Source organism: Natator depressus, chromosome 16 (assembly GCF_965152275.1).
Source record: "Natator depressus isolate rNatDep1 chromosome 16, rNatDep2.hap1, whole genome shotgun sequence".
Taxonomy (NCBI): Eukaryota; Metazoa; Chordata; order Testudines; family Cheloniidae; genus Natator; species Natator depressus.
This window is the reverse complement of record NC_134249.1, coordinates 17,792,868-17,818,082: the sequence shown is the minus strand read 5'-3', so window position 1 is coordinate 17,818,082 and position 25,215 is coordinate 17,792,868. Positions and strand designations below refer to the sequence as shown.

The following is a 25,215-nucleotide window of genomic DNA, read 5'->3' as shown; positions in this document are numbered from 1 at the left end:
TTTTGTCCTTGAACCTTTATGCTGCCACCACCAAACATAAATAAACAAAAATAGCAGGGGAAGAGCCCACTTGGAGACGTCTTCCCCCCAAAATATCCCCCAAGCCCTGCACCCCCTTTCCTGGGAAAGGCTTGATAAAAATCCTCACCAATTTGCATAGGTGAACACAGACCCAAACCCTTGGATCTTAAGAACAATGAAAAAGCAATCAGGTTCTTAAAAGAAGAATTTTAATTAAAGAAAAAGTAAAAGAATCACCTCTGTAAAATCAGGCTGGTAAAAACCTTACAGGGTAATCAGATTCAAAACATAGAGAATCCCTCTAGGCAAAACCTTAAGTTACAAAAAGACACAAAAACAGGAATATACATTCCATTCTGCACAACTTATTTTATCAGCCATTTAAACAAAACAGAATCTAACGCATATCTGACTAGATTGCTTACTAACTCTTTACAGGAGTTCTGACCTGCATTCCTGCTCTGGTCCCAGCAAAAGGCATCACACACACACAGACAGGACCCTTTGTTTTCCCCCCTCTCCAGCTTTGAAAGTATCTTGTCTCCTCATTGGTCATTTTGGTCAGGTGCCAGCAAGGTTATCTTAGCTTCTTAACCCTTTACAGGTGAAAGGGTTTTTCCTCTGGCCAGGAGGGATTTAAAGGTGGTTAGCCTTCCCTTTATATTTATGACAGGAGGGTTTAAAAAAAACCTATAGCAAGGATCAGATTCGCTCTTAAATTCTATAGGCCAGATTCTCAGTTACATTACAGCTCCTCTGCACGGCTTGGGTGTCACACATGGGCAGGATTCGGGCTGTGCGTAGCCACCACAGAGCTCCCGTGGCAGAGGGCAACTCTTTCCTGGCCTGTGGGAGACAACGCCGTCTGACTGTGCCTGGAGCTGCGCTATGACATTGTTCGGCTGTGAGTGAATGCCTGATTCTGATCTGACTTGCGTTGATATACGGGGTGGGTTAACTCTCTTGAAGTCATTGCAGGTAAAACCAGCGTGAGTGAGATTAGAATCGGGCTGCTGTGAGAATCTTTGTGTTGCTCAGATTGGAGCTAGCTCTTTATTATCCCTTGATTCTAGCTGCTTTCGTGGTACACACCCTCAGAAGCGTAGGTCTTTCCCCCTGCCGTCTGCCATTCCCTGCAGGAGTCTCACTGAACCATTCCTTTCTATAGAGTCCAATGATCACTGGGTCCCCCAGAACCACGTTCATAGAATCATAGAATATCAGGGTTGGAAGGGACCCCAGAAGGTCATCTAGTCCAACCCCCTGCTCGAAGCAGGACCAATTCCCAGTTAAATCATCCCAGCCAGGGCTTTGTCAAGCCTGACCTTAAAAACCTCTAAGGAAGGAGATTCTACCACCTCCCTAGGTAACGCATTCCAGTGTTTCACCACCCTCTTAGTGAAAAAGTTTTTCCTAATATCCAATCTAAACCTCCCCCATTGCAACTTGAGACCATTACTCCTCGTTCTGTCATCTGCTACCATTGAGAACAGTCTAGAGCCATCCTCTTTGGAACCCCCTTTCAGGTAGTTGAAAGCAGCTATCAAATCCCCCCTCATTCTTCTCTTCTGCAGACTAAACAATCCCAGCTCCCTCAGCCTCTCCTCATAAGTCATGTGCTCTAGACCCCTAATCATTTTTGTTGCCCTTCGCTGGACTCTCTCCAATTTATCCACATCCTTCTTGTAGTGTGGGGCCCAAAACTGGACACAGTACTCCAGATGAGGCCTCACCAGTGTCGAATAGAGGGGAACGATCACATCCCTCGATCTGCTGGCTATGCCCCTACTTATACATCCCAAAATGCCATTGGCCTTCTTGGCAACAAGGGCACACTGTTGACTCATATCCAGCTTCTCGTCCACTGTCACCCCTAGGTCCTTTTCCGCAGAACTGCTGCCTAGCCATTCGGTCCCTAGTCTGTAGCGGTGCATTGGATTCTTCCATCCTAAGTGCAGGACCCTGCACTTATCCTTATTGAACCTCATCAGATTTCTTTTGGCCCAATCCTCCAATTTGTCTAGGTCCTTCTGTATCCTATCCCTCCCCTCCAGCGTATCTACCACTCCTCCCAGTTTAGTATCATCTGCAAATTTGCTGAGAGTGCAATCCACACCATCCTCCAGATCATTTATGAAGATATTGAACAAAACCGGCCCCAGGACCGACCCCTGGGGCACTCCACTTGACACCGGCTGCCAACTAGACATGGAGCCATTTATCACTACCCGTTGAGCCCGACAATCTAGCCAGCTTTCTACCCACCTTATAGTGCATTCATCCAGCCCATACTTCTTTAACTTGCTGACAAGAATACTGTGGGAGACCGTGTCAAAAGCTTTGCTAAAGTCAAGAAACAATACATCCACTGCTTTCCCTTCATCCACAGAACCAGTAATCTCATCATAAAAGGCGATTAGATTAGTCAGGCATGACCTTCCCTTGGTGAATCCATGCTGACTGTTCCTGATCACTTTCCTCTCATGTAAGTGCTTCAGGATTGATTCTTTGAGGACCTGCTCCATGATTTTTCCAGGGACTGAGGTGAGGCTGACCGGCCTGTAGTTCCCAGGATCCTCCTTCTTCCCTTTTTTAAAGATTGGCACTACATTAGCCTTTTTCCAGTCATCCGGGACTTCCCCCGTTCGCCACGAGTTTTCAAAGATAATGGCCAAGGGCTCTGCAATCACAGCCGCCAATTCCTTCAGCACTCTCGGATGTAACTCGTCCGGCCCCATGGACTTGTGCACGTCCAGCTTTTCTAAATAGTCCCTAACCACCTCTATCTCCACAGAGGGCTGGCCATCTCTTCCCCATTTTGTGATGCCCAGCGCAGCAGTCTGGGAGCTGACCTTGTTAGTGAAAACAGAGGCAAAAAAAGCATTGAGTACATTAGCTTTTTCCACATCCTCTGTCACTAGGTTGCCTCCCTCATTCAGTAAGGGGCCCACACTTTCCTTGGCTTTCTTCTTGTTGCCAACATACCTGAAGAAACCCTTCTTGTTACTCTTGACATCTCTTGCTAGCTGCAGCTCCAGGTGCGATTTGGCCCTCCTTATATCTTTCCTACATGCCCGAGCAATATTTTTATACTCTTCCCTGGTCATATGTCCAACCTTCCACTTCTTGTAAGCTTCTTTTTTATGTTTAAGATCCGCTAGGATTTCACCATTAAGCCAAGCTGGTCGCTTGCCATGTTTACTATTCTTTCGACTCATCGGGATGGTTTGTCCCTGTAACCTCAACAGGGATTCCTTGAAATACAGCCAGCTCTCCTGGACTCCCTTCCCCTTCATGATAGTCCCCCAGGGGATCCTACCCATCCGTTCCCTGAGGGAGTCGAAGTCTGCTTTCCTGAAGTCCAGGGTCCGTATCCTGCTGCTTACCTTTCTTCCCTGCGTCAGGATCCTGAACTCAACCAACTCATGGTCACTGCCTCCCAGATTCCCATCCACTTTTGCTTCCCCCACTAATTCTACCCGGTTTGTGAGCAGCAGGTCAAGAAAAGCGCCCCCCCTAGTTGGCTCCCCTAGCACTTGCGCCAGAAAATTGTCCCCTACGCTTTCCAAAAACTTCCTGGATTGTCTATGCACCGCTGTATTGCTCTCCCAGCAGATATCAGGAAAATTAAAGTCACCCATGAGAATCAGGGCATGCGATCTAGTAGCTTCCGTGAGTTGCCGGAAGAAAGCCTCATCCACCTCATCCCCCTGGTCCGGTGGTCTATAGCAGACTCCCACCACTACATCACTCTTGTTGCACACACTTCTAAACTTAATCCAGAGACACTCAGGTTTTTCCACAGTTTCGTACCGGAGCTCTGAGCAGTCATACTGCTCCCTTACATACAGTGCTACTCCCCCACCTTTTCTGCCCTGCCTGTCCTTCCTGAACAGTTTATAACCATCCATGACTGTACTCCAGTCATGTGAGTTATCCCACCAAGTCTCTGTTATTCCAATCACGTCATAGTTCCTTGACATCACCAGGACCTCCCCTTGGCTTCACCACAGGCAGCTTCGTTATCACTGGAAATCTGCGAAGGCCTGAGAGCAGCTTGGCATAATTGAGGTGTTCGCTGTGTGTGGCCAGAGCCTCTCAGCAGGTGCTGCTCTGAGAAGGATGCTCAGGAGAAGAATGTGGAGCCGATATAGGTTTGTGGTGACTGCCGGGCGCTGCAAAGGGCTCAGATCAGGGCATGCTGCCCAGAGATTTGCACATTTGGATGTAAAGCAGAGAATTCCCTTTTGAGGCAGAACCTGTGGCTGGTGGTAAGGATTATTTACATTTTGGCACAAACGAATAGGGCATTAGGGCATTACAACGAGGAGCATTAATGACAATAAATGGGTGATTATAGACAGAACTCTCAGGGGTTTTGATAAGCTCGCACCATAGTGAGATGAACACAGGTGAAAGGGGAGAATGCTTCCCTCCACTTGCCCTGGCCTCTTCAAGTGACAAAAACAACAGCCAAGGGAGGTGTAAAGTTATAGAGGCTAGAGATATCAGAGCTGATATTAAACCATTCCACACATGAAGGGCCAGCATCCTGCTTCTGCTCTGAAATTACTGTGTAACTACGTAGTCTGTCAAGCATAACAGGGGCTGTCTTTGTTCTGTGTTTGTACAGCACCTAGCACAATGGCAACCTGGTCTGCCACTGGGGGCCCATCAAAACCCAATCATAAATAATACTGTTCATCTATCTCTGCATTTCTAAGGCACTTGGCACTGTACTATCTAGACACCACAATCATTAGAGAATTTATAATACTTTGCCCTTTTATAGCACCTTGGGGCTGAGGATCACAACACACTGTACAAACACAAATGGTGTACCCCCACAACAGCCCTGTGGGGTAGATAAGGACTACAGTGCTGTTTCCTGATCTGGGGGGCAATGAAGGCACAGAGAGGTTTAATAAATTAGGGTGCATTTCTCAAAGGCTCTTGAGTGATTTAGAGGGCCCCATTAACTTCCCAGGAGACTGAGGCCCTAAGGGCCAAATCCTCAAAGTTGTTTAGGTGCATGACTCCCACTGGCTTCTCTTTTGAAAACTTTAACTCTGATCCAGCTCCCATTAAAGCTGATAGGGGCCACAATCAATGCAGCGGGGCGGCTTTCTATGTCACTTGCCCAAGGGCCATGCAGGGAAGCAGTGGCAGAGCTGAGAAAATAACTATCTCCTGATTCCCAGTCCTGTGCATGCTCCTCCTTCCCATAGTTACTGTTAATCAGTCCTAAATGTACGTGGGTGAGCAGTAAGCACAGGATTCTATTCCCACCTCTGACACTTCCTCGAGTGATCTTTGGCAAATCACTAAACTTCTGGGTGTGGTGTTAGGCGTAACTGATGATTCAAAAATATTTTGAGTTTCTCAGATGAAAGAACGAAGTCTTATTAAAATGGTTGCTGTAAGAGATGGCAGAACAGCTCTCTGTTAATCACTCTCTTCATCCGTACCTCCTTTATACACACAATTACATCCTTAAATATGGCATCACGGCATCTCAGCCTCAGAATCCGACAGAGCTTCATCTAGTCTTACAATGTAAAAGTAAGAAGACTTAGTGACCAGAGGACTGGCCTACAACACACCATTAGGCCGGCTTAACTACATCACTCAGGGCTGTGAAAAAGTTCACGCCCTGTGCAATGTAGTTTAGGCAACCTAAGCCCTGGCGTCGACACTGCTCGGTTGATGGAAGAATGCTTCCATCGACCTAGCTACCACCTCGTGGAGAGGTGGACTTATTACAATGTCAGTCTCAGCAGTAAGTGCCCGGACTACAGCAATGCAGCTGCAGCACTGCTGCCTGTCTAGTGTAGTCATGACACAGAGAGATTTGCAACCAAAGCATGCTCATTCTTTCTAACCCGCCCGCCACCCCCAAACCTGATCATTTTGTCCTGGCTGCAACTTAAACAAAACCCTCTTCTTTCACCCTACCAGGAAAGAAGCTGAATGCTGCATTAGGATCGGTTGTGATGCGTCATGCTTCCTGAAATGAGATTTGCATCAGTATGCATCCGATGAAGTGAGCTGTAGCTCACGAAAGCTTATGCTCAAATAAATTGGTTAGTCTCTAAGGTGCCACAAGTACTCCTTTTCTTTTCACTTTAGATAAGCTATTACCAACAGGAGAGTGGGTTTGTTGGGGAGGGTGGGGAGAAAACCTGGATTTGTGCTGGAAATGGTCCACCTTGATTATCATACACATTGTAAGGAGAGTGATCACTTTAGATAAGCTATTACCAGCAGGAGAGTGGGGTGGGGGGAGAGAAAACCTTTTGTAGTGATAAACACCCATTTTTTCATGGTTTGTGTGTATAAAAACATCTTCTGTATTTTCCACAGTATGCATCCGATGAAGTGAGCTGTAGCTCACGAAAGCTTATGCTCAAATAAATTGGTTAGTCTCTAAGGTGCCACAAGTACTCCTTTTCTTTTTGCGAATACAGACTAACACGGCTGTTACTCTGAAACTTATCTAAAGTGACCACTCTCCTTACAATGTGTATGATAATCAAGGTGGGCCATTTCCAGCACAAATCCAGGGTTTAACAAGAACGTCTGAGGAACAGTGTGGGGGTGGGGGTAGGAAAAAACAAGGGGAAATAGGTTACCTTGCATAATGACTTAGCCACTCCCAGTCTCTATTCAAGCCTAAGTTAATTGTATCCAATTTGCAAATGAATTCCAATTCAGCACTCTCTCGCTGGAGTCTGGTTTTGAAGTTTTTCTGTTGTAATATCACAACTTTCATGTCTGTAATCGCCCTCAGATACGACAGTGATAATTGCCTTTGACATACCACATGTAGACAAATTGGATAGACTTTGGTTATACCCCGAGGAAATGCTTCTCATTATTTCTGCTTGTTTCTTTATGCCACTCTGGGCATCAGTGTTAACAGCGCCCCTCATGATCAGTAAGAAGAGGGGCAGAGGAGGAGATCAGCTAGGGACCATGGTGCTAAGTGCACTGCAAACACCTAGGCAGGTAGATAGCAGTTCAGAAGTGGCACAAAGCCTCCGGTGACGTTTCCTGGAAGAAGCAGGCTTTTCACTTGTCTATTAATTTGGTGGGGACTAAACCAGACACAGAATTAAGTTTGTCTGGAACTGATGCCCTGATTTGTAAGTGCAATCAATCCTTTGCTGAACATACTCATGTTAGCTGAGGGCGGCAGTGACACGAAGCCCACGCCAGCCGCTGCTCTACTGGGGAAAGAGCCGGCATTTGTGTTCCCATTCTGGTCATGATTTCTGCTTGCTCTAGGGGGCAGCCATTCCTAACAACACAGCGCCTTCACAAAGGCACCTGAAGGTCCAGGAACTCCAGAGACTGAGCCTGCAGCTTGCAAGCCCCCAGTAACACAGATTGCGCTGCTAATCTAATCCCCCTCTCTGAAGCGATCACACTGTCCACACTGTCTTCAGTCTCAGTTCTGCAGCCTTTTGAATTCCTGCCAGGGCTTCCCCCAGCTTCTGGTGCTGGGTCTTGGATTTCTGTGTGTCGCTGCTTAATGCAAGAATTGAGGCAGCCGGTATCCTGGTCAGTGGCAATGTATTGCCAGATAGACAGATAGCATGTTGGTGCCTTTAACCCATGAGAGTCACCTGGCCCGAGGAATAGGCCGTGCCCCACACCTATCCACACACAAGATGGAATTGCTGCATGGTCCCTGACCTGCAGATCCGCACATGCATTAAAGAAGTGAATTGTGCACTGAGCCCAATGCAGCCCTTCCCCTCGCACTGTGGAAAGTGAATTGGTTCAGAACAAAGTTGCAGCTATTTATAAAACAACTGGATAAGTGCTTTCACTAGCCGGTAAAGCTGCTTGGTGCTGCTGGAGAAATGAGACGCTTGTCAGATATGCATTTCTGTGCTATATCTGGTTTATAATCATACATTAGTGACAAAAGAGTCTGTTTAACTAACATTAAGGGCGTTAAGGCAAGCTGACAAATGCCAGGATATTCAGCAAAGATTGGCACTTCTTTGCAATTAAAAAACATCCCTCAGACCCCCCCGCCCCAAGTTTCACGTAAAATGCCTGAGCCTATTATCCTTATGTAACCAAAACTGGCTGCACAAGGAATGCAGATTGCGGACCAAGGTGCTTTATGCTACCAGAGTCGTCTGTTTCCTGCCCATTAGCATTTGCAGACTGTCAGACCTTCGCCCCCTTTCACCCCACTGAGTGCATTCCTGCCTCTTTTTCCCTGCGGCCTGACCTCCTCCCAGCAGACTCCTTCCAGATACACTGTGGGATCAATAGATCTCATCAAGCCTAAATTCTTGTCCTGGCCTGAAGAACAGTGTGTCCCTTTGGAAATTCTCCCCAGTCCATCAGCACATACCCACATGGACTGGTTCCCTGCATTGTAAGAGAAGAAGGTGGTGGGGTCAGCCTCCCACCAACCAGCTGTGTATAATCACTCCAGTTACAAGCTGCGTCCTGGTCGCTGACAGAAGGCACCTGGGGAACACCTCTGCCATGCAGCTGGCAATGCAGGCAGGCAGGCATAGGAGGCCTTACTCTGCTCCTGTGTCTGCCGTATCTCCACAAGTGCAGCAGCATCAGATATGGGCAGGCATGTTCAGAAAATGCAGCAGCTAGCTCCAGATGGGATCCTTATTGTAGCAGGGAGATGCTGCAGATTTGCCAGCCACGTGGGCTCCCTAAAGTGAACACAAATGGCCTTGGCTCTGCCCCATGAGAAGGCCCCTCCCCGCCTCCCTATTTCCGATGTTCAGCATTCGCATGGGAGGAACATGCTGCCACCTCGTATTTCCTTTTCATTCCAATCCAGGAGCCATTTCTAGCCAGGGTGGGAGGACACAACTCAGCGAGCCAGTAGTGTAAATAACTGCCAAGCACATGGCATGGGCTGTGAGGTACGAGTGCGCAGTGGTGCCAAAACCAGGTGTGACGGCGTTCGTTCAGGACGCAGGGCTGGCCTCAATAGGTCACTGTCAAAGCACTTTTCTCCCTTCTTTTTTCTGCTCTCATTTTTTTCATGCGGACCAAGGCGGGCCTGCGTCTCCCTTCGTCACATGCATGAGCACTGGTGCATACAGTAAGTAGAAAGAGGTCTAAGCTGCAGAAGTTTTAAGGTGGATCCATACTTCCCCAAATTTGGGGGTGTTTGGTTAACGATTTTTGGAGCCAGGAAATTCGGACCAAACTCCAAGCTTTGCCAAAGTTCAAGGATGTTCAGATCAGAGCGTTGCCAACTCTCCTGATTTTATCAGAACTCTCTCAATAGTTGGTGCTTTTTCTCTAAAGCCCCTGCTCCTGGAGTCAAGTGAGAATCACAACATTCATTTTTTAAAAGTACATTTCTGTACCTCATGGTTGCAGAGAAAAAGACCGAAAACAAGAAGGCAAATTTAAAAAATTCCAGTATGGCCGTTCTTATGTTCTTAAACTGACATATAGTTCCATTGAAGTCAATGGGCCAGATCTTCCACTGGAACAAATCCGTGTAGCTCACCTGAAGTCAATGAAGCCACATCTAGCTGAGGATCTGGCCTCAGGTTTCTGCTGCTGGCCCTTTATGCTATCTGTGGTATTTTCAAATACATCCTTTGCTGTAGTAGCAAAATGCCAGATACGGAGGTGGTTTAAGCCTCTTCCAGATTGTCCATCACCCGGTTAGTATTTTTTCACCACATCATAAATTTTTAAGGCTGCAAGGGGCCACTCTATCCTCTAGTCTGACCTCCTGCATAACACAGGCCTGTATTAATTCCTGTTTCAAGTCCAATAGCCATCTTTGATCTAGAGTCACGTGTTCTCCTTTTGCCATCCAGGCTATTGCAGAGCTGCTGGCCTGGTGTCCAAGCTAGAAGGGGGCCCTGCCACAGATGTCAGGCTCTGTGCCATGGGAATTGGCTCTGATTTTCATGCAACTTGCAGTACACCTATGCCAGGCACTCAGGCTCTTACCTGTCACCTGGTCTGCTGCTTAGTTCTCACGTCTCCAATCAACTTAATAGTGAGTGTGGTATTTTATTTGCACAATGGCAATCTGCTTGTAAGGGGGCCTTGGCGGAGCCATGACTTAGCTTTTCACTCTGTGGATGCCTTTGAAAGAGAGATGCTGTCCCGCAGCCCCATTGCTTAATTCTCAAACTGCTTTCTTCCGCAGTGAAGCAGCAGGGGTTCTGAGGAGCTCTGGTGATCCACTGATTAAAAACTAGAGAACCACTGAGCTACAGATTATTAACCTGGCCACTCTGGAAACCCTGCCCAGGCCCTGCCCTGGCTCTCAAATGAACGGAGTTTGGGGGGTGTCAGCGTGGCCCCGTGTTTTGCCCATAGTTTGGCTGAATCAGCAGCCTGTGCTGCGTAGAAGCCCTGGGGATGCCGGGCGGGTGTCTGCACTGCCGGACCCATGTGTTGGACTCTTCGACAGCTCCCTCCCCTACAGTGTACCTCAATCATCAGCCTCTTCCCATCACCAGCAGGAGAGCCTGGAGGAGTTAAAACTCCCAGCCCCACTGAATTTGGATGCCTCAAGCCCCTAAGCACTGCTAAAAACCCAACCTCCACCACAGCTGCTCTTGGCAAGAACCATTCAAACCCTGACCGGAGCTCTGGAACCGCAAGGCCCCACGCAGGCTCCACGGCCCAGACCAGGAGCTGTGCTTTGGGCTGGGTTCTTAGACCTGCCCCTAGGCTCATCCTGCTCTCCCCGGGACCCAGGCTGATCCCTGGTGCTCTTTACAGGGTTGCTGGTTCTCAGCGCGGCTCTCCAAAGGAGCCCAGTGAATCAGCTGAAGGAGTCTTTACAGCTGTTGCTGTGAGTGCATGTTGAGCATGGCCCCACACTCAGGGGAAGCATTTTCTTCCCCTCCTTGTCACTGATCCCCTCTTAGAAGCTGGAGAAAACGTTTCCTTTCCCTGCCAGCTTTGTCCTGGTTCTCCTGGGCTGGGCACTTCATTGCTGGCTAATGGAGTTCGAAAGGAACAGGATTCGCTTGTCATTTACGCTTTTCTTTGGGGAGCAGTGTCAGTGGTGATGCTGTCAGGAATAGCCAGAGCTTTGTGCCTCCCTTTATGGAGATTGAAGCACAGCAGGGAAGCATTCCCCAGGTCTCTTTGGGGCACCGCCCTGTCCTTCGAAATGCTCACCTCATGCAGAGCTGAGGTGCCCAAGACAGAGAAGACCAGCGTGTTAAGGTCACTGATGAGGGCCCTGCCTTGCATGGGGACCTGGTACACAAGAGGGTTAGGATAGGGCAGCCTGCTTCGTTCTGTGAGGTGTTGCAGATAGAAAAGCCATGACCCTGTCCCTCGCTTCCCCTCATGTGCATAGTGTGCACCCCCAGGCGGCCTGGAGAGAGCAGCACGCTGCCAAAGTAGGGAGGGAGACGCCTTTGGCATCCCCCTATCTCCACACATGACTTCCTGTGCAATTCATTTGCTGCCACAGCTTCCCCTCTTCCCCCATATATGCCCCCTCCCCTGCTTCCTCCTCCTCCCCTCACCCCCAGTCCTCCCACTTGTCTCCCTACTGTTGAGCACAACTGTCTCTGCAGCCTCCCCCCCCCTCCCCCCCCGCATGCGATTGTGTGCAATAGGAGGGCCAGTGTGCGCGGCTGTGCCTAAATGTAACTGAGCAGGCAGCCCAAGGCTCATGAGACAATCACTACGATTGAGATATCAGCAGAACCGCAGAGGCACATCATGGCGTGGTGGGAAAGCTCTAATTAGCAACACTCCAAACTCCCAGGCATCAGCATCCCCAACTGGTGGCCAGATGGCCCAGGTAGGCATGAGCAAGACTGGATCAGCGAATGCCAATCAAGTGATCCATTCCTTCCATTCTGTCTTCTCCGTCCTGTTCATTAAACAACTGGCTTTCCTCTAACAGTGCATGAATAACAGCTGTTGCTACTGAGCCACCTATCCGGTCTGCTACCAGCCGTGCTGCTGTGAGCCAGCGTGGAATTGCAAATGACACGATTCCTGCTAGAGAGCTTGAAACTTGTCGGTTTCAGTTTCCTTCCGGCAGGGCTTTAAAAACATTGATTGCTGCCTATTCGCGTGGCACGGAATTATAGATCCACAGCCTGCCATTTTTAGGAATATTGGCCCTGAATCTTTTGGAATAATGCAGGCTGAATGTGGACTGAATAATACAGGCTGGAGTTCGCTTGCTACAACTAATAATCAGCCCTGAATTCTGGCTCTACACTGTCTTGTGTCTATACAGTGACTTTTGATGGCATCACCTGGCTGGCCAGAGCACTTCCCACAGGGGGCATGGACAATAGACATGCCTGTTCCAGCCACATGTACCTCCCCGTGCTCTGACCTTGATCTGCTAGGTGGCCTTGGGCAAGTCATAGAATCATAGGACTGGAAGGGACCTCGAGAGGTCATCTAGTCCAGTCCCCTGCACTCAAGGCAGGACTAAGTATTATTGTCGTTTAATCCCTCTGCAGCCTACTCCCCCCCCTCCCCGCATCTGGACAATAACAATTTCCTCCTCAACATGGTGGGCTTGGAGGTCGTGAGAATGACTTTGTTTGTGCTGGGAGGTAAATTCCTTGTAGTCACCCTGGCAGTCCCAGTGGCTTGGCTAGGCCTAGGTGTGTGAGTCCCTGCTCACTAGTGCTGTGAGCCTTTAGTGTTCACACACTGCTCACGCTTTGGTGTCACCCACTCAAGTTTGGTCCGGACTGGGAAAAGCAGCTGTGTTGAAGTGAGACTTAACGAACATAAAATAAACTCGACCACATTCCCCAGGGTAGACACAAGGTAGGGCCTTTAGCCCAATTTTAGAAGGCCAAGTTCGTGCCTAGACAGGTGCATGTCTCCTCGGAAAAGTGGTCAGGTTTTGGATGAGCTTAGCTAGATCCCATGAGCTGCGCCTGAGTTACATTCAGACTTTTCCCCAGTCAAGATGAGGCCGCAGCTGCTGTCCAGAGCCGCACATCCTGTGTATGGTGTCCATGAAAGGCAAATAGCTTTGATTGCACTCAAACTGCATTAACATCTTTGTCGCTCAGTGCTTTCTGTGCCTGGGGACACACATTGCCAGGCAGGAGATGTGATATTACCTATAGTGAAGGTGTGCCAAACACTCTCCCTACGCCTTAAGATGAGCAGGAATATTTTAGCCTTGGAAAGGCACTGTAACACATGGTTTAAAATTATTCTAGGTTATGGTGTTTCCCAATAACACAGCTTAGCAACTCATTTTTAAATTAAAGAGAGAGGGCGTTGTTGACCCCCCAGTTATTTTCCCCCCACATGATCACTATAAAAAGGGAGGCCAGATACACAAGGGAAGGGAAGACAGCAGTGTCAAGGCTGCCTAAATAATGGGGTGCAGTAAATACCCACTCTGTTGTGAAAGATGTGTTTGTAACCAGTTCATTCCCCTTCTGATAGAAGGCCAGATTTTCAACAGCCTGGCACCCACATTTGGGGCCAGACATCCAAAGGTGCTCAGCACCCAGCAGCTGCCCTGGGGACACCTGAGGCCAACATACTGAGCTCCTTTGAAAATCTGGCACGTAAAGTATCATAGTGTGGAGATGCTGCACACCCACAAATCCAACGAAAATTCATGGGTACTATGGGTCCTCAGTTGCTTTGGAAATCAGGCCTGTAGTTAATTAAGGTGCCAAATTCTACCCCGCCCCTTCCTCACACCATGTGGACTGTGTAATGAGGGGGCATGGTGTTCTGTGCCGTGCTTGGCGCAGGAGGTACAGGAGTGGCCTTGCTGCCATTTGGAAACCTGTTCATGATGGGGATGGCCTCCAGTGGCAGCTTCAAGCATACTTGTGTCCGTAATGTCTTTTGTGCAGCAAATACCGCCTGATGGACAATGCTAGTTAGAAACCTAGGGCAGGGGTATTACCTCCACTTGGTATCTCAACAAAAAGGCCAAATATGACGCCTCTTTCCCCCCAGGTTATGGGCAAGGATTTCACATCTGGAACAACAATGCATTGCAGGACCTTGAAGTGGCACCACACAGCCAGGCTGTGTGCTGGATTCTGTATTGTGCCTTGGAGGCTTTTCCTAGACATTTTGGGAGAGGCTCCAGGCCCCAGATTCTTACAGATCTTGATGTGGATTTAGGAGCGTGGATCCAAGACCTTTGGAAATAATTTGGGGATAAAATCAGAAGCCTGCGTTCTTCATGCCTGAAGTCTTCTCAGGTAGAAAGGGCCATTGCCAGGTAATCCATTGCTTGATGCACTGTGCTTCCTCTTACATCATGGCAGCCAGCTTAGCTGGCCTCTTGAGGATTTCATCTACCCAAGGGAATCCTCCTGGGGCAGGGACCTACCCAGATTGGCTCCTATGCAGCCTCCCATTCCAGCTGCTCATGTAGGAGGTGTGGCCAGCCACCAGAAAGGGGCGTGGCTGGGATGTCCTGGCATCTGGCTGTTCCCTCCCTTTGGGGTTGTGGTTAGCTGGACGCAAGGTGGAGCAGCCCTTCAGATGGTCTAACTTGTGTTATGGGTTTGATCTAAAATCAGCTTTGGCCTCCCTCTCACAGGCTCTCCTAAGATGCATTGGTAGCACCACAGACCTGGCCCTTTCTTCCCAGGCGAACACTTCTCGATGGTGAGAAACAAATCATCGCTGTGAGAACTCTCTCCACCAGGCAACTAGCAAAGCAGCTGCAGGCTTGTGGAGTTCACTTGTGCTGGTATTGTTTTTCCTTTCTGACTTTCACATGCAGTTTAGTGACGGTCTGTTTTCTGTTACCTGTTGGAAAGCTGCCTCTTTCCCCCACCTCAGCAGGACTCTGGATGGGAGACCTGGCCCTGTGGGCTGCTTTGGTTGAAAGCAGCCTTCACAGTTAGAAAAGCACTCATGATTCATGCTGGCCTGCCACGTTCATATCCCAGGTCTGAACTGTGACTTGCGTCGCAGGCAGCCAACTTCCCGTTATTAGGGAGAAGTCATGTTGGTCTGGTTTTCGTGGAAGTTACAGCATTTGGCTCTGAGCTTTCAGGGAGGGGCGGGGATTTGGGGCAGTGGGGTATTCAGATACTTCATTTAATTTAAAAACATGTTGGAGAATATAACGAGGTAGCACTCAGGAAATAGCTCCACGTCTTTCCAATAGAGCTAGACAGAGTACAGGAGATAAAGGTCACCTGCTGAGCTCGTGGTGCCACCGCTACGGTGGAGCAGAGGACCGAGACATTCTGAGTTCCAGACGTCTGATATCACGGTTACACCACAGTCCAGAGCTTCTGTGCATAATGCCGCTTTGTACCGAAAAATACATTTTGGCACATACAGTAGCTTGGTTATTTGTTCCCGGTGCTCTGATTAGTGCCTTACTTTCATTCCTACCCTACATGGCATGCAGACAACCGCTTGTGTATGGGTTGAAGCTACATAACAACTCCTAGCCCACCTGGCATCCGTATAACAGCTCTGTTTATGGGTTAAACAACATCGTAAGTGTGGTAGGTTGTTATTGCTGGTGGTGGTGGGTTATTTTACATTTAAAGTAAAATAAGCTCTGAGCTGGAGTAATCGGTAACACAGAACAACCTGTGGGTGTGATCATAAGGATATTCATTAGGAGACTACATAACATCGGAGTTATTTAAAGTTAGGCATCTAAATTACATAATTGGCCTTTTTTCAACCTACATCTCTCACATGGCTACACCGTTCGTAGAAATCCCCCTTCCTTCCAGACAACCCCACCCTGAGCCAAATATGCCTGCACTCGGGGAACTGAGCAATAGAATTGTCTCCATCAGCACAAGCCAGTGGTTAGTGCCCAGGCTTATGAGTCAGGGGGTACAGGTATAACTCCTAGCTTTGCCAAAGACTTACAGTGTGACCCTTGGGCAAGACACTGGCAGCCCAAATTTCAGAAGTGCCTAGTGATTTAGGGCACATCTGTTCTGCTACACCTTTCGGCCAGATTTGCAGTGGGGCTTAGCCCCTGCAGCTCTTCAAGGTCCAGATTTTCAAAAGAGCTCAGCATGCTAATGGTTAAGCATTGCTTTCATTCCTAGCCCACATAGCATGCACGCCTCAGCTATATTTATGGGTTGAAACTACAATAATAACAAGCAGGCTCTGAGCACTTCTGAAAATCAGGCCCAAGGAGTCTCAGTTAGGGCACCCCAAAAACAGCGGCCACGTCTGAAAATGTTGGCCTTAAAACAAAAACAATATGTGCCTCAGTTTCCCCACCTGGGACAGCAGCGATAACATCAAGGAGGATGCTCGGAGGGCTAGACTGTTAAAGTTTGCAGACTACTGTGAGGTTCTTGGATACCAGGCCCTTGAGAAATAGACACATAAGCAGAAAGGAAGAACTGATGAGAAACATGAAGACAGGAACAATCAGGTTTTAAGCAGCAGGTATTCCCAAATTTCAGATATTCCCAAACTGTTGGCAGAGCACGTTTTCTTTCTTTTCTTCCCTTTTTTACCCAGGCTTTTTTGCAATTCTTTCTCCACTCCCCCTTCTCCTCCCTCCCCCCGCAACAAAAAATGTAAATCTTCCCTTGCTGGGCCTTCATGGGAAGAGTTATGAACCAGACACAACCTTCTTCCAAGCAGCCCAGCACAATGGTGATCGTGAATGGCCTAGAGCTGGTGTGTTAGCAATGAGCTCAACTGCCCATTGGAAATGAGCTGCATGCAGACACCTGCATAAGCCAGGAACACTGTCAAGGGACAGCCGGCTGGGCGTGGGACTGGTAATGAAAGACACCACGTCATGACTCGGGACAAAAATCAGTGGAGCAGTTCAGCTCTTGTGGCGCTGTAAATTCAGATGTTTGTTTTCAGCCAGTCAGTCAGTCATGCTTGGGGCTGGCCCGTTGGGTGTCCGCGCTCCAGGCGGCTGGAATCCATCAACAGCGAATACCTGCATGCAGCAGCCAACAGCTCTGTGCCGGTGGGCTTCTCCTACGGAGGCTCAGAGAGTCCATCACGCGTCATCCTGCACTTTCTAAAACTGAATGTTGGCTTCGGCCCCACTTCATCTGGTGCAGAGTAAAGGCGCTGAGTCTAACATTGGGGGGGGGGGCGGGGGCTGCATGGGTTGCAAGTCAGGGCAGATTCCAGGAACCAAACCCCACCTTGAAGTGAATGGGAGCCTGGCTTTTGTGGGCAGAGCAGAACCTGTCCCATCATGCAGTGCGACAGGCTAGCCAAGCAAAAGTCTTTGGGGACTGTATCCGCATCGAAACCTGATAGCCCTGCCAGGTCATACCAGTGCAGCGGTGTTTTCTATCACTTATCCTATCTCCATGTACTTTACACTCAGCCCAGTTTGCTTTTATATATCTTAGGGCTGGATGGGAGATGGAGCATTCCCCTCCCCCCCAAAAAATTATTTTTTGACAACAATGAAAAAGACTTCATTTTCCTTCTGCATTTTTCCATACCATTGTTCAGGTGGTTATTGGAAACAGAACCTTTTTTGGTTTTTTGCACCCAAACACAGAGGAATCTCAGCCAGTTGGGCAGAAGGAGCAACCCCACCCGCTCACCAAACAAAGCCAAGCGACTGTGTTAATAACGAACAGTAGCCGTGAAATGTACTCCTTGCTTTTGGCTGGATGCTGCTGAGACTCACACCCGAGCCGCCCCATTGACCACAGCCAGACTGCCTGCCTGAGACTGATGGCAAAACTTGACTCCAGGCACCTACTTCAGTGACATCCAAGAGGAGGAGGCGGCTAAGTAGCTGCTGTTGCCTTCCTGGGTCTTGCTGTCCACAAGCACGGCGTTAACTGGCATCTGGCTCAGCACAGTGGTTGTGAAAGCCCCAGCCTCTCCCACTCACCCCTTGCCCAAGCCCTGCTTGCTGCCTTTGACACTGAATTCTCCCCCATCTTTCCCATTCAGTCCCTGTTCAGAACTGAAGGACCTGGTCCAGTGCCCATTGGGGTCAATGGCAAAACTCCCACTGACGTCAATGGGCTCGAAATGACTTTGTCTTTATTCCAGCCCTTTGGCACCTAATGGTTCCAAGGAGACTTTTTCCTCCTCTGACGCTGTGCTCTTTTTTTGTACTGATGCTGTTTTCTTTGTGCCTGAGGTAATTTCGGTGTTTTTCACGCTGATGTTCAGAGCCATGTTGTATATTAGCATTGTAATGGTGGTTGTTTTTCAGCAGTCTTGGGACTTTGCTTTAGACGTTCCATTTTTTAAAAATAATTGTTTTCTGTTAATCGTGACTCAGAAAATTTCCTGCTACTCCTGGGTTATTCATGGGGACCGAGCAAGAAGGCAGGTCTGTGGGGGTATAAGGAGGAAATTTGCTCTAGTGTCTGTAAGCTCCTTGGATTCTAGTTCTAACTCTGGTCCTCACTCTGCTGTGACCTTACGATCTGATTCTTTCAGCTGGTTCTTAACCTAGCCTCGGTTTCTGCTAGTGCATAATTGTTCCGACACTGAATATTATGCAAGTATTAGCGGCTAGCCATCTGACAAGCTGAGATGCAGGCACACGCAGAGGAGGTAACATGCCAGCCTTCTAATATTTGTGCCTGCAATTCATTGTGAGAGAAAAAAATGCAGGCTAAATTATTTGCAGGTGTAAAACTGCACCACAGAACTGGAGACGTGTGTGAAAATCAGGTATTTGTACCCTCTCTGGCCCACTCTATCAATCTATAAACTAGAGCTATTTATGCTTACCTACTTTGCTGGAGCTTGTGAGGATTATTTAATATTTTCAAAGTGCTTTGATGATGAAAAGTGTGCTATACGTGGGACACAGGGTTGTTCTTTCAGCACGGACTCACCGCCTGCGGTTAGAGGGACAGTGTGATCCATGACATTTTGAACGGTGTTATTTTCTCTCTTTGCAGTGGTGTTGGTCCTAGGCTCTGAGGCAGACCAGATGAGTGGGTGAGGTAAAATATTTTATTGGAGTCGTTTGTGTTGGTGGCAGGTACAAGCTTTCGCACTTCACAGAGCTCTACTTCAGGTCCAGAGAAGGAAATCAATCCTAACAATCTCTCCCAACTTGTATTGAGCTCAGACACACTAAATTCCTTCCACAGGCCTGAAGAGCTTTGTGAAGCTCTGTGGCACCTTCCTTCAACAGACGTTGGACCAATAAAAGACATGATCTCACCCACCTTGTCTCTCTCATATTCTCTCAGCAGGCAGGGTTTTTCCGGCATGTTTTATACACCTGAGACTGAAATAACATCTGCCCCGATTTCAGCAGACGAGCATTGTTTATTGAGAGAAAAGACGTTTTCTTCCATTTGCAAATCCATTAGTTTCTTTTCTTCCTCTTGACTGGAGCCACTCTCAAAATGTGCCAGGACGAGAGGGAAGAAGGGAAGGTGTCTTCTGGGGTCTGGGAGCTCACGTGGCCTCTGTCTGGAGTTGGTTTCTGGTTGAATGGCAGCCCACTCTCTCTCCAGAATGAGCAATTGACCAAACAGACCCATGTATCCGGGCCAGAGTCAGAGCAGTTACTGTGTGTCATTAGATGCTCTACAGTTACTAGCTACAGGAGATTCTCCTACGGCACACTTGCTCTGTGGCCTGTATTTCTGGAACAGGGATCGGGAAGTTCTATCCCGGCTGCTGCTGTGAAGCTCCAAGGTACAGCCCAGAAACAGGGATCTCTCCATGCCAGCTGTTGGACAGTGTCACAATCCCTTAAAAAGAAAAGGAGGACTTGTGGCACCTTAGAGACTAACAAATTTATTTGAGCATAAGCTTTCGTGAGCTACAGCTCACTTCATCGGATGCATCGATGAAGTGAGCTGTAGCTCACGAAAGCTTATGCTCAAATAAATTTGTTTGTCTCTAAGGTGCCACAAGTCCTCCTTTTCTTTTTGCGAATACAGACTAACACGGCTGCTATTCTAAAACAATCCCTTAACTCGCTCTTGGTAGCTGTTCCCACCTCACAGCCGTGGACCAGGCCACGGCTTTCCTTTACGTCAGGCTCTGATCAGTGCCAGAGCCGAGCACCGACCCTGGGTGGAGACAGGCTTGCCAAAGAGGAACAGTGCCTGGGGGAGTCCTGACAAACTGGACAGAGTGGCTGTATTGAGGACAGATTGTCGCCTAGGCCAAGAGCAAGGGGAGCAGATGTGAATGGGGGGAGGACGCATTAGAGAACCCCTGAGCAGAAAGGAGAATGTCCACCTCAGGCCACGTGGAGTTAACATTCGGCTGCAGGCCTTTCCTCACTCTTGGCAATAAAAGAAAACGCGCTGGGTGGGGGAATGAATTTGGACAGGGAGTGTCTTCAGGCATCCACAGTAGCTCTAGGGCTCCTAATCATACATAATGATGGAGCCATATGGAGTTACATTGTGAGCGGTACCTCACAGCGCCTGTGTTCCTCATACCAGGGCTTCTGCATAGTTTCTCCAAGACCACAGCAGAGCGGCAAAGCACTTCCTTTTACCAGTCTGTTCATTACCACATATGTGAATCTGGGAACCTGTGGAGCGTGAAATTAGGAACAAATGTAAAGGCGGTCTAGACAGGAACTATTCAGCTTGTGGGCCTCCATATGCTGCACTTTTCTGTTCTCCCCCTTCCCCCCTCCACGCCCCCGCTTGCACACTGGAGAGTTTAAAGCTTCCAGGTCTATACTGTTCATCAGACAATATGTTTAAAAAAACAGCAAACTCCAAATGGCCCCAGTTATAACTGAGGGGTGCCTAAGAATTCCAAAGATCCTGACATGTGGGATTTTCCTAGCTACGCTCTATACGTGGCTGGCTGCGTGTGGCTTTGTGTTTGAAAGCACAGGACATAGGGGAAGCAGGGCCATGTGCTATCCTTCGTTATTGATTCCATGAGGGAGGGAATGGTTGTTTAATTAATGAGAGGTGAAAGAAAGGGAATCAGCATCAGCATCAAAATACTTAGAATTTACTTGTATTTGGGGAATCTCAAAGCACTTTACAATGGCAGGTTGATAACTTCATCCCCCTTTTAAAGATGGGGAAACTGAGGTCCAGAAAGTTGATGTGCCTGGCCTGAGGTCACCCAGCGAGTCAGCAGCAGAGTCATGGAATAGTCTCCAGACCTCGAGACTCCTGATCTCTTTGCTTCAGCCACAGGACATAGATGTCCTTTCGTGAGTGGATGATGTGTGACCATCCCCAATTGATCAGTTACCTTTCCTTCCGGGAGAGAGTGTTCATTGCAAAGCCCAGCCTGTGAGAGCACAAGGGCACAGGCTTCCCAGGCAGGACGATGGAGTGAGCAGGCAGGGAAGGGGTAAGATGGGGAGGATGTTCTGGCAAGTTGGCCATCGCAGGGCATCGCAAGACAATTATTTGGGGCAGGATGACCCCAAGGGTCTGACTCTCCTTCCCCTTCCACCAGTGTCAGTCAGGAAGTCAGTGGAGTTAGACCAGCTTGAAATTGGTGAGAGAAGAATCAGGCCCAGGGTATGCTGAGTTTAGGGACTCTGTGGTCCTTACAGAGCCCCATGATTATTTCTCATACCTCCTTGTGGGAAGAGAGGCTGTTGGGTGACACAACCTGCATCAGACTTGAAAGGGAAGCAATCAATATATATGCACACAAGAGATTAAACGAGTCTATAGAATCTTCTGGCATGTCACCAAATTGCTGGGATCTGCCCCTCACTCTTTCTCACCCCCAAATTGGATCTCTGCAGATTTTCCGCCTTGGGGCACCATGTTTCTGTGTTCCCTGCCCATCCCAAACATCCGATGAATCAAGAACCGAATTGGGTCCAGTTTTTAAGTACAGCCAATGGCCAAGATTTTCAGAAGGGTCTAGTGATTCTGCAGGCCCAACATATGGCACGTCTCGGGAACAGCCAAGCACCCACCCTGGGAAAATCAGGCACCTTTAAGGGGCCTCAAACCCCAGAAAGCGAAGCACCGAAAATGAGGAGCCGCTGTAGAAAACGTTGGCCCCTGTCTCCGAGCCGGTCTGCTCGTGGCAGTGTTTATGCTGCTATTGGCAGTGTGGCAGCCCAGTGGTAAGAGACTGTAAATTAGTCTCTACCCTGAATAAACAATCGCAACGTGACATTTACCCTTTAAAAAGGAATTGTGTTTAAACACTGAACACTCACGTTAGAGGAGACCAATGCCCAGCTGCAGGGAGACTGCCGGGCAAATCCCCCTTTCACTTACAGAGTCACACACGGGTTTACGTGGGTGAGAACAAGGGCAAACTTGGCCCTGAGGTTTGACCTGTGGCCATTGCTGGGGGAAAGTCACGAGCCACGCCCCCGTCCTGTGTGCAAGCGGGGATCAGCCACTCCCATGGTAACAATTCCCTCCCCACACTTTCCCAAGGAGCTGAAAGCCTGTTTGTGGGTCTGATGGATCCCCAGTGGCGATGGAGTGAGGACTGGGAAGACAGGGCCCAGAGGTGGGCAGAGGCGATGCTCTGTGCCACATCCAGCTGTGCAAAGTGTACCTGAGAAAATGGAATACAACCAGTCTGCTCACTGAGGCGGGGGTGTCCCCGGCAGGGAGACTGTAATACAGCCACACTGCCTGGATGGGGAGCCCTTACCCTCTCCTGTCCCCATTCTCCTCCCCTTGCATCCACATAGACCCTAGAGACTTGAGGGTGGGCCTGGGACTGTTCCAGGTGGGAGGTGCAGGAGTGGGCATCCAGGCCCTGTGGGGGAGATGTTAGTCTGTGCTCTCCTAACTTGCCACTGCACTCTGCCAGCTCAGCCAGTGGGAGCTGCAGGACTGCCCCCCAGACAGGAAGGGTTGGGACTGAATGGGTGTGTTTAAAATCTAGGCTGGCCCTGTTACTGCTCAGCGTGCCTGCTCAGCTGAGTGAATCTGTGCGTATCTGAGCTAAGCCGTCCTAGCAGCCAGTGGGGCGGGGCAGCAGGGCCTCTGACGGACCCTCCTGTCCCAGTGCTCGTGGAACACAGGCACTCCCAGAGGCATGTGGTCGGGGGGGGCAGGTGCTTGTCAGCGTTCTCCCCTGTTGTGTATTTTGCTGAACGTTAACCAAGGCTGAAAGAGCACTGCGTTCCCTGGGCACGCTGCGTAGAGGGTTGGCCATGCCGTTCCATCGGGCTGGGGCAGAGGAATTGCTGCTCCAGTTGGACATTCCCCCCTTGAAAGGGAAAACCCTGGGGAAAGCTTTTAAAGTGAGCATGGACCAGAGGGAGAAATTACCAGTGACATGCAATCCACATCAGATTGGCCAGGTTTGGGTCGTGGAACCGCCACTCCCCTGCTGAAAAGCCCAGGAGACAGGCAGACTGGCTGCCACACCCTCCTGCTTACTCCACAAGGAGATACATGGACAGGCACCGGGAGGTTGCAACCATCATGCCCTGCCCATATTGCTAACGAAGGGGAAGGGCATCCCAGCTAGATTGGAGGGGGCTGGCGATGAGGAACAGCTGTAGCACCCCGATTTACTCCATGCAATGGACATTTTCTGCCATTAGGCTTTAAAGACAATAGACCAATTTCATCCCTGGTGTAATTCCCTTTATTTCACTAGACTTGCACTAGGGATGCCTTTGGCCCTGCGTTCTGGCACTGAAGGCAGCCTCGGGAGCTGGGAATGGAGCTCACAGCTCCTGACTGAACACGCAGCCTTCCACTGTGCCAGACCCGAAGGGTTGTTGATTTTTCAGTGGCACTAGACTGTGGGGGCACATCACAGCTGAATATGGGATTTAGGCTCCCAGGTCACTTTGGTGCTTTTGAGCACGTCCCCCTCAGTGTGTATGCAGGTAAGACGCCCATTCACACCAGTGCGGGATGTCAGGCGCTGGCCCAGCGCTCACCCGGTGGAAGCATCGTGCCAGAAGGCCTGCAGCCCCAGCGTAGAGCAGCACTATAAATTACACCCTCTCCTACAGTCCCGTTCAGCACCAGCATAAAATATGATACTGCTTTCTCCCGTCAGTACTTACCAACTTTAGCAGGACTGCACATACACTGTCGATTTATTTTCTTTGGAACCCACGCAAATCCTTAACAGATAAGGCTGATTTTCCTCTGGTGCTGCAGTAATTTGGGAGATGGGGGGATGGTTTTGTGTTAACCTGCTGCAGGCCAGCTGCGTTAAAGCACTTCTGAAGGAGGTGTTCGGGACAGGCATGCTCTGGGTAGTTTCCATAGTTCAGCCTGTGCCCTGGCCTGCGCTCACAGCACTAGAGGCCTGCTAAAGATTTATAATGATGACAGCGCCGATGTTATCGCGGGCGAGTGGGCTGACAGAGATGTTCATGTTCTGGCTGGTATGCATGCAAACACGGGCGGGGGGGAGGGAGGGGCGCTCTCTGTAACTCCTCTGCCACCCCAAGGGTGGCAATGCAGCTACACCAGGGCCAGCCAGAGTAGAATTTGGTCATGTTATAGGTGGAACAATACCTATGGTAAAGCTTGCAGAAGTATTTTTATTCCATATATACAGATATAGATTTGATAAATATATGATACAGGAGGGAGGTGACAGGTTCTCTGCTGATGTCAAATTACCCCAGTTCCATTGTCTCCAACAGAGCTGCATCAGTTTACACCAGCTGAGAATTTCACCCAACAGCTGTAAGATGACAGAGGAACTGGTGGCAAGTGTTATCCAACAGTGCTTGACTTCCAGCGGTATCATAGCACTTGATTCTTCCAGTTGGGGTTCAAACCTGGATAGGACTCCAGGAACATTGATGGGTCTCTCAGCTTTGGGGAGAGCAGTCAAACATCCATGGTAATGCTGCTGTATCTGTCAGCAGCTTTCAGCCCCAGGTTTCTGCTGATCTGCCTGCAAGCCTGGCACGGGGAGACGGACAGCGCAATGATGGGAGATGAAGTGGCTAGGCTGCGCTGGGTGGAGTTCCCACAGGGCTGCTTTTATTCCCTCCTGATCGCTCTCCATTGGGACAGCAGGATCGAAACACTGAGCCAGCTGGCTTTTTTGTTTTGTTTAACCCAACGATTACCCTTGGGAGGCTGTTACAAACTGGGCTGTGGCCTTCTTCTGAGCAGGGCCCTGTGTAAGCAAGCCAATGCCTGGAGCCTGTGCTGAAATTCTCGGCACCTTGGCTTCTCTGTTGCCAGCTGATGCTGTAGATTGTGCATCTCCGTTGCTCTCACACGTCAAAGCCCAAGCAGGCTCATGTAATAAACTCAGACCTGTCGGCCTTTTTTTCTCTTGCCAGACCTGTCTCTAAGGTCATAGGCCTGCTGTAAAGCAGATGGCTGAAGG

At 49.2% G+C, this 25,215-nt stretch overlaps 1 protein-coding gene across 3 annotated transcripts in view; it reads left to right on the top strand.

Annotated features, from left to right (window-relative positions):
- FAM163B (family with sequence similarity 163 member B) overlaps positions 1 to 25,215 on the top strand; it is a 64,199-nt gene that overhangs the window by 27,720 nt on the left and 11,264 nt on the right. The window contains exon 2 of one of the 3 annotated variants that reach the window (XM_074973609.1): positions 14,567 to 14,719. The exons of the other annotated variants lie outside the window; for them this stretch is intronic. The gene's annotated coding sequence lies outside the window, so the exon portion shown is untranslated. The remainder of the gene's footprint in view (positions 1 to 14,566; positions 14,720 to 25,215) is intronic. 3 annotated transcript variants of the gene reach the window in all.